General features: G+C 40.7%; 1 protein-coding gene across 2 annotated transcripts in view; it reads right to left on the reverse strand.

Annotated features, from left to right (window-relative positions):
- The window catches only part of LOC308095009 (NACHT, LRR and PYD domains-containing protein 3-like), a 137,375-nt gene extending 132,677 nt beyond the window's left edge, over positions 1-4,698 (reverse strand). For both annotated transcript variants that reach the window (XM_080441914.1, XM_080441915.1), the window contains exon 1: positions 4,381-4,698. The gene's annotated coding sequence lies outside the window, so the exon portion shown is untranslated. The remainder of the gene's footprint in view (positions 1-4,380) is intronic.
- Between the last annotated feature and the right edge of the window lie 8,270 nt (positions 4,699-12,968).

Below are 12,968 nucleotides of genomic sequence, written 5' to 3' on the forward strand. Positions count from 1 at the left end.
TTCCGGAAACCCCCAGGGGTCCTTGAGGAGGTCCCATCAGTAAAATTTTCTTGGCCGCTAAAATGTAAAACATCTGAGAGCAGGGAGCTGGTAGTTCGGCTAATATCTATCTGTGGAACCTAGTCAAACTAAATTGAATGTCTCAATATTCCAAATGCTTGTCAGTTCGAATATGATTATTTTGGGGTGTCCCCAATTCAAATATGATTATTTTGGGGGGGTCACAGCCTGACATGGTTAAGAACCACTGCAATTGAGCAGATGTTTGTAGATCACCTACTGTATTTAACAGGACCTAACACTTTATCTACCGTCGTTTGACGTCGTTGCTGCTAATTTCATTTAAGCTAGTGTTCTATGGTCTATGGTCTTTTATGTGTTAGCTTAAACACTGTTCAACAACACTACTGTGCTGAGAACACCATGCAGGCTACCGTTAGCTATTAGTTAAAACACTGTTTAATAACACTACTGCTCTGCAAGCAGCATGTAGGCTACCGTTAGCTTGTTAGCTTAAACACTGTTCAACAACGCTACTGCTCTAACAGCAGCATGTAGGCTACCGTTAGCTTGTTAGCTTAAACACTTTTCAACAACCCTACTGCTCTAACAGCAGCAGGTAGGCTACCGTTAGCTTGTTAGCTTAAAAACTATTCAACAACCCTACTGCTCTGACCATAGATATAGAAACCTAGATACCTCATTGGTCTCTGCAGTTCGTTGGAGCAACTGGTATCGCAGTCGCCATTTTAGAGTAGGCAAGTTACCATTCAAAGTGACTACTGGCCAATCACAGCGCGTAGACTACTGGCCAATCACGACGCGTCTAACTGACTTTTGCTGCGCGGCTGCCTCTTACGAAAAGACCCGCCCCCACCTGCCTCTGATTGGCCTAACGCCCCCTTGTGTGACACACGCGGAAGCTTGACTACTTTAAAATGGCGCCCGAGATACCAATGCCTCGGAGCCGAAGGAGGCGTCTACCTTTATATGTCTATGGCTCTGACAGCAGCATGTAGGCTACCGTTAGCTTGTTAGCTTAAACATTGTTCAACAACACTACTGCTCTGACAGCAGCAGGGAGGCTACCGTTAGCTTGTTAGCTTAAACACTGTTCAACAACACTACTGCTCTGACAGCAGCATAGAGGCTACCGTTAGCTTGTTAGCTTAAACACACAACACTACTGCTCTGACAGCAGCATGCAGGCTACCATTAGCTTGTTAGCTTAAACACTGTTAAACAACACTACTGCTCTGACAGCAGCATGGAGGCTACCGTTAGCTTGTTAGCTTAAACACTGTTCAACAACACTACTGAATTGACAGCAGCATGCAGGCTACCATTCGCTTGTTAGCTTAAACACTGTTCAACAACACTACTGCTCTGAAAGCAGCAAAGAGGCTACCGTTAGCTTGTTAGCTTAAACACTGTCAACAACACTACTGCTCTGACAGCAGCATGTAGGCTACTGTTAGCTTGTTAGCTTAAAAACTGTTCAACAACACTACTGCTCTGACAGCAGCATGGAGGCTACCGTTAGCTTGTTAGCTTAAACACTGTTCAACAACACTACTGCTCTGACAGCAGCATCTAGGCTGTCGTTAACTTGTTAGCGTAAACACTGTTCAAACAAGTTTTAGTTAAACTGTATAAACTGGGACATACAACGTGTACAAAGAGGAACATGTCAAATGTAATGAAACATCTGTGATACATGGGATGAACTTGAAACCAGAGTCATGCACCGTGTCGACTTGGTACATAAAGCTCAATTTATACTCAACTGCACAATGGTGTCACTCGCCGAAAGCATGATCTACAAGCCCACAATGATCTTGTAGATCTACTTAAACCCATTTTTAATATAATAGGTTCTCAAAATAATCTTTATATCTTTATACGATGCCACCATTTCTGTCTACTCACTCTGCGTCTCATTGGTGGGCTCGCCCCGGGTCGCTCGCCCCGGGTCAAATCCGGCAACCTCGGAACGATCGCCACCTGGTATTCCTTACCTTAACCTCAGTAAAACTATGTCTAAACCTAACCTTATTCCTAACCTTAACCTCAGTTAAACTATGCCTAAACCTAACCTTATTCCTAACCTTAACCTCAGTAAAACTATGTCTAAACCTAACCTTATTCCTAACCTTAACCTCAGTCAAACTATGCCTAAACCTAACCTTATTCCTAACCTTAACCTCAGTAAACTATGTCTAAACCTAACCTTATTCCTAACCTTAACCTCAGTAAAACTATGTCTAAACCTAACCTTATTCCTAACCTTAACCTCAGTTAAACTATGCCTAAACCTAGCCTTATTCCTAACCTTAACCTCAGTAAACTATGTCTAAACCTAACCTTAACCTCAGTAAAACTATGTCTAAACCTAACCTTAACCAAACATGGGGGTGAGTGTGTCCCGGTTACCCTGTGACCCTGATAACCAGTGACATTATAATAATTGCACCTTATATAGCTCAATGGTAGCTGCCTTCACTCCAGTGTTGATTGATTGATTGATTGATTGATTGATTGATTGATTGATTGATTGAATACGTAATTAACAGTATGGCAAAAAAGCACAGAAAGTACAGTTCTATACAAAAGGATGCTAAAAGGATTAAACCCAAGAAAGCTGTATGGCTTGTTTCCATTGGGGTCCTGTGTATTCAAGTCATCGAAACATTTAATGACAAACAATAATACAATACACGTGTGACAAGCACCTGGAATTGTAGGCATTCAATTTTGTTTGACTGGGTTCCACAGATAAATATTGCAAAAATAGCATATCTACAAGCTCACAACGCCTGGCACTGCAAGGCGTTGTGAGCTTGTAGATCTGCTATGTTCACAACGTTTGCCAATGTTTGCCTCTTTCTTACAGAATATACAAATATAGCCAATTTGGTATTAAAAAGTCTTTAAATTGTAACATTATAAATGTGCAGATACCCTGTTTACACTTATACTGTATGTTGGTTTGTTTACTGATGAGTGATACAACAATGTTGCACATTAAGATAATCATCTGGGGACCCCCCAAAATATGCGATGTACTCTCACAGTAACATGAGCCAAAGCAGCATGTCACACATTAGAATGGCAGAGAGGAGTGATGATTGGTTAACGTAGGTTACAATTTCAGGGTAAGCCAATCAGGGACAGAGTTGGGCGAGTCTCACACACACACCACACACACACACACACACACACACACACACCACACACACACACACACACACACACACACACACACACACACACAGAGAGAGAGAGAGAGAGAGAGAGCAGGAACAGACAGAGCAGGGGTGGTGTTATGTAACAACTGGTTTCCAAGTGAAATGTTGTCATATGCAGCATTGTGTTCACCTCACTACTACAGTTGTTTCTGATCTTCACCGCTTCTTGTTACCTGATCTGCTGAAATAATTAATTTTATCCTTCAACTTATTGTTTACTATTATACACACACACACACACACACACACACACACACACACACACACACACACACACACACACACACACACACACACACACACACACACACACACACACACACACACACACACACACACACACACACACACACACGTTTTACTTTTATAATTTAGTAACTAGTAAAGTAACTAGTTACTTTTTTAAAGTAACTTGTCCAACACTGTCAAAGAGAGAGAGGAACACAAAGCAGCAAACGACCAACTTCCTCTGTGGTCACATGGTTTACAATAAACTGCTGTGGAGACTCTGAGTGACTCACTGTGTGTCAGAGTCTGAGAGAGAGAGAGAGAGAGCGAGAGCGAGAGCGAGAGAGAGGTGGGGGGGGGGACTGCCAGAGGGAGAGAAAGTCAGAATGAGAGCGATGGGCGAGGGAGGGGTAATTCTTTGAGACACACATCTGGGTTTTTGACCAATAAGCACCTTTGTTTGCACCTTCAAAGGGTCAAACAAGAGAATCACATGACGTTGATCCCCTTCCTCCATTCGCTCATACTATGTCATGACATACAGTATGTTTAGGCAGAAGAATCATTAAGAAGCAATGCTTCGGCCCGGACGGCTGGCACAGCGGTCCGGCCACCTAGGCTCCAATTTAGCCTGACAACGCATTGCGGGTTCGAGTCCCGTTCCCGACGATCTTTGCTGCATGTCTCTCTCTCCCTGTTTCCTGTCTGTCTGTCTGTCTGTCTGTCTGTCTCTACTAAAAACTATAAATAAAGGCCACAAAGACCTCAAAAATATCAGAAAAAGAAAAGAAGCAATACTTCATTGTTTGTATAACATTTATATCCGAGTCATTGTATAAACACCATCAACTATATAATACCAGACTAGAGACATTAGTTCTAGTAAAGTGATTAAAACACTTACCCTATATTAATCTTTAGGCTTTAATACACCGTGGCAAAATGGAGTCCATGCTGTTCAGCTCTCTGTGTTGTCTGTTAAAATGGTGGACTGTGAATAAACACATAAAGTTCTATCATACAGTAAGGAGTGTCTACAGTGTGTTGTCTGTTAAAATGGTGGACTGTGAATAAACACATAAAGTTCTATCATACAGTAAGGAGTGTCTACAGAGCTGAGGAGGAGTCACTGAGTATTTAACCCTGTGAGGACAGAAAGCCTGGTGAAGTGAGGTTATGTGAGGACAGAGAGAGAGAGGAAACATGTTGTTACAGTGTATTCATGTACTTTACATTGATGTTTCATGAACATATCTGTATCAGTGTGTTTTACATTGTGTTGTAGTTGTGTATAGTCTCCCCCCTCTTTATCTCTCACTTGCACACACATGCATGCAGCACACATGTGGACTCTGGCGCGCGCGCACACACACACACACACACACACACACACACACACACACACACACACACACACACACACACACACACACACACACACACACACACACACACACACACACACACACACACACACACACACACACACACACACACACACACACACACACACACACACACACAGCAGGAACAGACAGAGGAGGGGTGGTGTTATGTAACAACCGGTTTCCAAGTTAAATGATGTCATGCAGCATTGTGTTGAAACATTGTTCATGTTTAATGTTTATATACTGAGAGGTCTGTCTGTCTGTCTGTCTGTCTGTCTGTCTGTCTGTCTGTCTGTCTGTCTGTCCGTCCTATGAAACAAACAACACTATATGTCTGTCTCATAGGACCACATTGTATTGTATTGAATAGTCTAACCCCATCCCTCAAAAAATGCAGTTCGCTGGGCTCATTTAAAAGAGCCTTCAAAAATCATCTTTCAGGAGGCCAAAGGAGGAGGTAGTACCAATTTTCCCGTTAGACAGCAGACCCTCCCCCCCTGTTCTTGTACATATTTTTTTTTCCCCTCTTTTTTTTTGTTTTTGTTTTTTTGTTGTACATAGTGTTATTTTTTTTGCTGTTTATTTTGTAATGATATTTGAACTGTGGTGCCACTAGATATGCCTATGAATTGAATACCAAGGCCCTCATTGGAAACAAGTCCGCAAGGACTTTTATGAACGGACCTGTTAGACAAAGTATTTCAAATGTAACTGTGCTGTTTTACATTTTTTTGCCTAATAAAATATTCAATCAATCAATCAATCCTATGGGCCTCATGCTACTGAAACAGGAGATAGGCTCCTGTCCTATGGGCCTCATGCTACTGAAACAGGAGATAGGTTCCTGTCCTATGGGCCTCATGCTACTGAAACAGGAGATAGGCTCCTGTCCTATGGGCCTCATGCTACTGAAACAGGAGATAGGTTCCTGTCCTATGGGCCTCATGGCTTGTCAAGGCTTACTTATTATCATTACCTTTAACTTTTAATTTGTTTCTGATGATAAACTTGTGGTATTGGTTCCTGAAGGTGTAGTAGCCGTTGTGTTCCTGGGTGAGTTTATCCATCAGCCACTGGTTGTTCACCAGCCTTCCCCAGGCCCCTCCCTCACTGGCTGGAGGAGGGTTGCCGGTACGACTCCACAGAACCTGAGACTTGCACACGCACACACGCACACACACACACACACACACACACACACACACACACACACACACACACACACACACACACACACACACACACACACACACACACACACACACACACACACACACACACACACACACACACACACACACACACATAATGTGGTCAAAATGTATGTCTGTTTTTATTTACATGAAGCCTATAGAACAGAACTGGAACAGACTAGATTTAAATGTCATACAGTCTCACCTAAAGAACAGTGAACATTATTATTATGCCAGAGACAGAGTTCTTTTGGATCCACACCCTAGAAAGTTTACAACCTTTAAGGTCTTAATGAAGATGTTGACATGTGACTGTTGTACTCACCTAAAACCTTCAGAAGCAGGACGGTGGTGAGTGAGGTGGAATCGTCCCCAGCAGAGAAAGCTCCTGTATCTTTGTCCGTCGTCTCCATCACAGAAAAAGTATAAGGGGAAAGCTCATAGTGTGGGTCCAACGACTGCAAATGTGTGGACAACATTTATTTAGCATTTATTCAGAGATGAGAGGCCATTAGTAATCACTTCTGAAGACATACCTTTATGTCAGGTGTTTTTCCTCATTGTTTTTGCTGATGATTGACCTATTTTTATTTATACAAATAAGTGCTAAAAGAGTGACTTTGAGAGCTTTTTTACCGTACAATGTGAGTCAATGAGGAGCATATTTTGAATTATCAATTTCTAATCAATGGAGCAATTATTTTAGATTTCTTGTCCACCTTTGGAGTTACATCATGGCAAGGTAACTACACAACCCAAACCTCTACCAAAGTGGTCTTGCCCTTTAATAAAGGAATATTATGTTATTGGATTCACTGGGTTCTGCGCATCCCATGAACGCCTGCACATCACCAGCATCCTAAAGATCTTTACTAAGAATTTAAAAAATGAGTTAGGTAAGGTTGATCCGTAAACTTCACCCCAGAACACATCTTCTCCCTGTTCATTGTATTACCATCAAGTGGCTCAGAGTGGAGGAGAGAGTATCACATTAAGTACAATGTTTAGGTACTTTTACTTTACTGCAGTATTTCCAATTGTCTATACTTTTACTTCTACTCCGCTACATCTCAGAGGCAAATATTGTACTTTTACTCCACTACAATTATTTGAAAAGTTTAGTTACTAGTTACTTTGCAGATATACATTATATATATAAAACATAAATTAACCACTTCAGCCCTATTTTATACATAGGCTATTTGAAAATAGACAATCTACAAGCCCACAACACTGTTGTGAGCTTGTAAATCTGCTATTTTCAAACATTTTTGTACTTTTACTTTCGGTACTTTAAGTACATTTTGATACCAATACTTTTGTACTTTTACTCAAGCAAATTTTGAATTCCGGACTTGCACTTGTAACAGAGTACTTCTACATTGCAGTATTGATACCTTTACTTAAGTAAAAACATTTGAGTACTTTTTCCACCACTGCCTGCAAGCCTTAAGCCTTATTATTGTAGCTCTATGGTTCACTTCAAAGCAGCTGGACGTCATTATAACCATTTATTATTTGAGTTGGAACACGTTCCTTTTACAGTGGCCATGTTGTTCTTTGATATTTTACTTGTTTAGTCCATTAAAAATGTATGAATGTATTTATGGTTGATTATATCTTTCTCTATGACTCTGCTAACACACAGACACCACAATGGAAATGAGGTAAAGCTTAAGCTTTGTCTTTTTTTGTAATCCTTTTCACACCCGTCCTTGGTTCTGGTGACTGATAGCCTCGATCTCTAGGCTTTTATTGTTTAGTTTTGCTAAAAAATAAAAGCCTGAACCAGCACGTCGGTGTACCCGGTCCTTGACCCGGTATAGGGAGTGTTTCATTTCCCCAACCAACCAGAGTGCAGTGGGCGTCGCTCGTAATGTTGTGTTGACGGGGGCGGGGGCTGACGGACAGATCGGCGAACCAATGGGACCAGGCGCATTCTCTCCGCGCTGATATTAAACCCGCCCCTCTATACAGGAAAGCAGGAAGGCTAGTGAGGTGACTGATAATGTCCTCTAATGTGTGAGGGGGCCGTGTTTTTACAATGACCTTTTTCATTTCATTTTTATCATTTCTTTGGAAAATGAAAATGAATCTACCCTTCCTCTTCGCCTTGCCTACTTGTTGTTAACTAGTTGTACGAGCTCTTGTTTTATTGTTTTATTGGATCTTGTTTATTCGATGCACTTATTTGTTTTAGCTCTTGCTCATTTGAGTTTCCCATTTGTCTCATCTGTTTATGAAAGTAGGTATAGCTGATATATTGCACTTTTTCCTCAGCGCTAGGTACAGTATATGCTCTTAGTTGCTTGTTTTAGATGAGAATGCACTTAAGACTTCTGGTGATTAGTAGTTTCTTTCCCTACCTATGTTGAATGCACTTATTGTCAAGTCGCTTTGGATAAAAGCGTCTGCTAAATGACCGTAATGTAATGTAATGAATATAACATGGTTAAAATTAAGTTTGAAGTTACAATGGGTTTGTATAGGAAGGGGGCGTGTCTGATAAAATGGTTATTAATATGGATAATTGTATAGAAAATATTCAAAATAAAGTTTGGATCCCAGGCTAGAATTCATCAGTAGGTCCTAAAGATGTGGCGCTTTCAGCTTCATATCATATATGAAGCTGATAAATATATTTAAAAATAGGGTTAAAGGAGAATACAACTCATTTTCAACATTGAACTATGTCTTTAATACACCTTAGAACTGTCAATAAGAAAAAAGGTGTATTAAAGACATAGTTCAATGTTGAAAATGAGTGGTATTCCCCTTTAAGGTACTGGACTAGTGTCAGACCCTCACAACAACTCCAGAGTTCTACCAAGTGGACAAAACAACCAAATGGTTTTATTGCCATTTCTGTGCATGAACTTTGACACTGCAGGTTTCTATGAGCCGTTGATGATGTCATGGCGATGATGTCATCAATGTGCTCTGATCACACCGTCATAGTGCTGGTTTGTCCTTTCATCCACCCACGGTTTCTATAGCAACACATAATAACCATGCTGACACAGCCTCAGAATATGACTCTTAACAGTACCGCGTACGATCGCTGTTGCCGGGTAGAAAACTTGTATCTCCATGTATTTCGTTGTATGTTTTTGTCATCTAAATTAATGCCCTAATTCAGTGGTTGTCAAATGTTTTTAATTTCAATGACCCTTGTAACTCTTGAGAGTGTACAAATGGTTTGGTTCCATTTGGTTCCAGTTGTACATTGTCAGAGTTACAGACCTATAAGGACCCTCCCTGGACCCCACTTTCAGAACCAACTGCCCTATTTTATACTTCGTCGCTTGACAGTGTTGTACCAAAAGTAGCAAAAATATGTGCATGTTCAAATAATGTACACTATACTTAAGACCATTTTAAAATGTCCTAATTTTTTTTATACATTTTGGAAAATATAGCCAATTTAAAATGGAGGTGCCCACTCTCCCTGGGTGGTGCCCACTCTCCCTGGGTGGTGCCCACTCTCCCTTGGTGGTGCCCACTCTCCCTGGGTGGTGCCCACTCTCCCGTGGTGGTGCCCACTCTTCCTGTATCCACACTGAAAAAAATGAGAAGTTGGCCTATGGGATATAATTGAACTGATTATATGTGCTCAACATAAACAATTCATGTTTGACCAAAAAACCTGATTACATTGTGTTGAGATAACATGAAGCTTGACATCATCCTCTGAAAGTGATTCAATCACATTGCCCTGACGCGTTTCAATTGCACCGGAAGATCAGAGGGGGGCGCTAATAAGCGCGCGGACGGAAGTTCGCTTTTCCCTCTTCTTTCATCCACTTGTTGATGGAAGCATCCCCTCAGGCACACGGTAAGAATATAAACCCTTAATCCATCCATCAAAACGTTATAAGGTTTACATTTCATATCAGTAGGCCTAATGTGTTTGTTATCGTTCAAAAGACGTACTTGGTAGGGAATGTTAACACTTAACAGCAACGCTGTTCGCATTAACATTAGCAACAGCGTTAGCTTAGCTAGTCCCTGCAGCTAGCGCTGCTAGCCTGTGTCATATTATTAGTAAAACCTTGATTCTGTCCATCACACAACGGTGTTGCTTCCCAACATGTCGCCAGGTGTGCATCGATATAACACGTTGAAACGGGTGGGTCTAAGTACCCGTATCATCCATATTGTTCAATAAAAAGCATTTTAATCTGATCGGCGGCCATTTTCTCAGAGTTATAATGTATCAGAGACTGCAATACACCTCCCAACCGGTAGGGTCACGTCATTGAAAGCATTTTATGGAAATTGAGAAAATGGCCACCGGTTGGATTAAAAAGATTTTTATCGAACAATACGGAAGATACGGGTACTTAGACACAGGCGTTTTGATTTGTTACATCCGTGGCCGTGGGGTCATCACTTTATATTTGAAATGTGAACGTTTATGTAGATGTACGGGTTGTAATGGAGACATTTCCAATACCAGGAACAAGTAGCACTTGTTTGGGACAGACCATGCCTAGTAATGTTTGTGCCTATTAACAACGTTATATTGATCAAACCGTGACTCTGTTCATCACACATGTCGCGCTAGCTAGACTATTAATAGTTGTGCACTTGAAGTGCAGTCTCAGCAACTTATTTATGCACCAGAGGGTGAAAATAAAGGCACATCTAGTCTACATTATACTCGTAGTATAAACACATTGTTTAGCCCTGTGGTTCTCAACCTGTGGGTCGGGACCCACATGATGTTGGGGGGTCCCCAGATGATAGTGAAGTGACAATTTAAGGACTTTTAAACCTTTTTAATACCTAAAAAGAAAGTAAAAACACAAGTAATCAATGAACTAGTATAAAACATTGGCCAAATTGTCAAATAATATAAGAAAGAGACAAACATTGTGAAAATAGCAGCTGGCGTTGTGAGCTTGTAGATCTGCTATTTTCACAATATTTATCTGTGGAACGGAGTCAAACAAAATGGGTCGTCCCCAGTTCAAATATGATTATTTTGGGGGGGTCCCCAGTTCAAATATGATTATTTTGGGGGGGGGTCCCCAGTTCAAATATGATTATTTTGGGGGGTCCCCAGTTCAAATATGATTATGTTGGGGGGGTCCCCAGTTCAAATATGATTATTTTGGGGGGTCCCCAGTTCAAATATGATTATGTTGGGGGGGTCCCCAGTTCAAATATGATTATTTTGGGGGGTCCCCAGTTCAAATATGATTATTTTGGGGGGTCCCCAGTTCAAATATGATTATTTCGGGGGGTCGCGGCCTGCAAAGGTTGAGAACCACTGGTTTAGCCAAAGTGTTGCGTCAATCCAGCCTCAGATTAAAGGACTTCCTAAAAACTAGACAAATTTCAAAATAAAACTGGAATTCAGCGATGATTTATTAAAATGTTGGTCCTCCCTCCTTTTTATATGCCATATCTTGAGATTTCAGTTAAACCCTTGTTGTGTGCTGTGTATTAATGTATTTGTTTATTGAGTCAAAAATGGAAATGGTAACTTTTGAGGAAGACTATAACTAATATTAACCAGTATTAACTCATTGAGTGCCAATGACGTCGCAGACGTCACGTTTTTCATAAGCCCAGAGTGCCAATGACGTCTGAGACGTCATGGAAAAAAAAAAAAAAAAAAAAAAAAAAAAACTCAAAAAAAAATCTTTTTTTTTTTTTTTTTTTTTTTTTTGAAAAAAAAGGTTCAGAACCCAAGATATGATGATTTGAAGATTTGCTGCTCCATTCACTTCTTGTTTAACTTTTTAACTGAAAAGGCTGTATCTCGGCTCCAAAGCACTTTTTTTTTACAATGTATTTTTGGCCTTGGCACAGGGGTGATATAGCCAGAAATATTTTTGGCACTGAATGAGTTAATGTGGCATAAATTGTTACTTGCTGTTTTAATTTAAAGTGAATAAAATGTCAACTTCTGCAAATCGTGGTGTCTTCACTCAGCTCCTCAACGCAGTTTTAAAGCTCTGTAAAGCCTTCTTTTTAAAGTTAAAACCTTAAATGGCTGTAGGTGCAATTCCAACTGGTGTAGTCAGTAGTGTTTTCATGTATTTAGTAACTTCTATTTTGTCCATTTGGTTACATATGTAACTGCTAACAACCGTGTTTGTTAAACAAACACAAAAAAAATTAATGTTTCAAACACAAAAAATGTTATGTTTCATTTGAACCTGACCCTGCTCTACAAAATGGAGCAGGGGTGATGCAACTTTAATGATGTAGAAGGCCACTATTTCCACACTCACTCAAGAGGGACACATTGCATATATTGTCAAGCAGAAACCTCTTATTTCCGTATTTTAACATTCTCCATAAATGAATGCCGTACTTTGCTGTTTGTAACCTGTTGTATGTTGATGTGTTGCAGACAAACGACCTGTGTAGCGGGTTGAGTGTCATCCTGCATCCAAGTCAAGGACCCCTCACACACCACTACGAGACCCTTCCATCAGGCTGAAGGTCATTAAGGCTAGCTGTGAAAGAACTGTTGGATTCACATACACACTCACTCACACAAACTCTGTTCTCTCCGTTTGTGATGCCAAGTGCAATATGGCACCACAGTTGTATGTTTTTAACCTGTTTGATGTGGGTGTGTTACAGACAAACGACGTTTATAGCGGCTTGAGTCTCGCCCTGCATCCAAGTCAAGCCTGTCGTCCCTGCTCCACTGGTAAATACTAACCTGTTAACCTTAAAAAATGACTGCTTATGCAGTCAATGTTGTAGAAATGTTTGAATGAATACTTTAACACTTTGGTAAAACTACAGAGTTACCGTTGTATGTTTGTAATCTGTTGTATGTTGATGTGTTGCAGACAAACGACCTGTGTAGCGGGTTGAGTGTCATCCTGCATCCAAGTCAAGGACCCCTCACACACCACTACGAGACCCTTCCATCAGGCTGAAGG

This window comes from Gymnoscopelus braueri (assembly GCF_963280865.1).
Source record: "Gymnoscopelus braueri genome assembly, chromosome: 11".
Classification (NCBI taxonomy): domain Eukaryota; kingdom Metazoa; phylum Chordata; class Actinopteri; order Myctophiformes; family Myctophidae; genus Gymnoscopelus; species Gymnoscopelus braueri.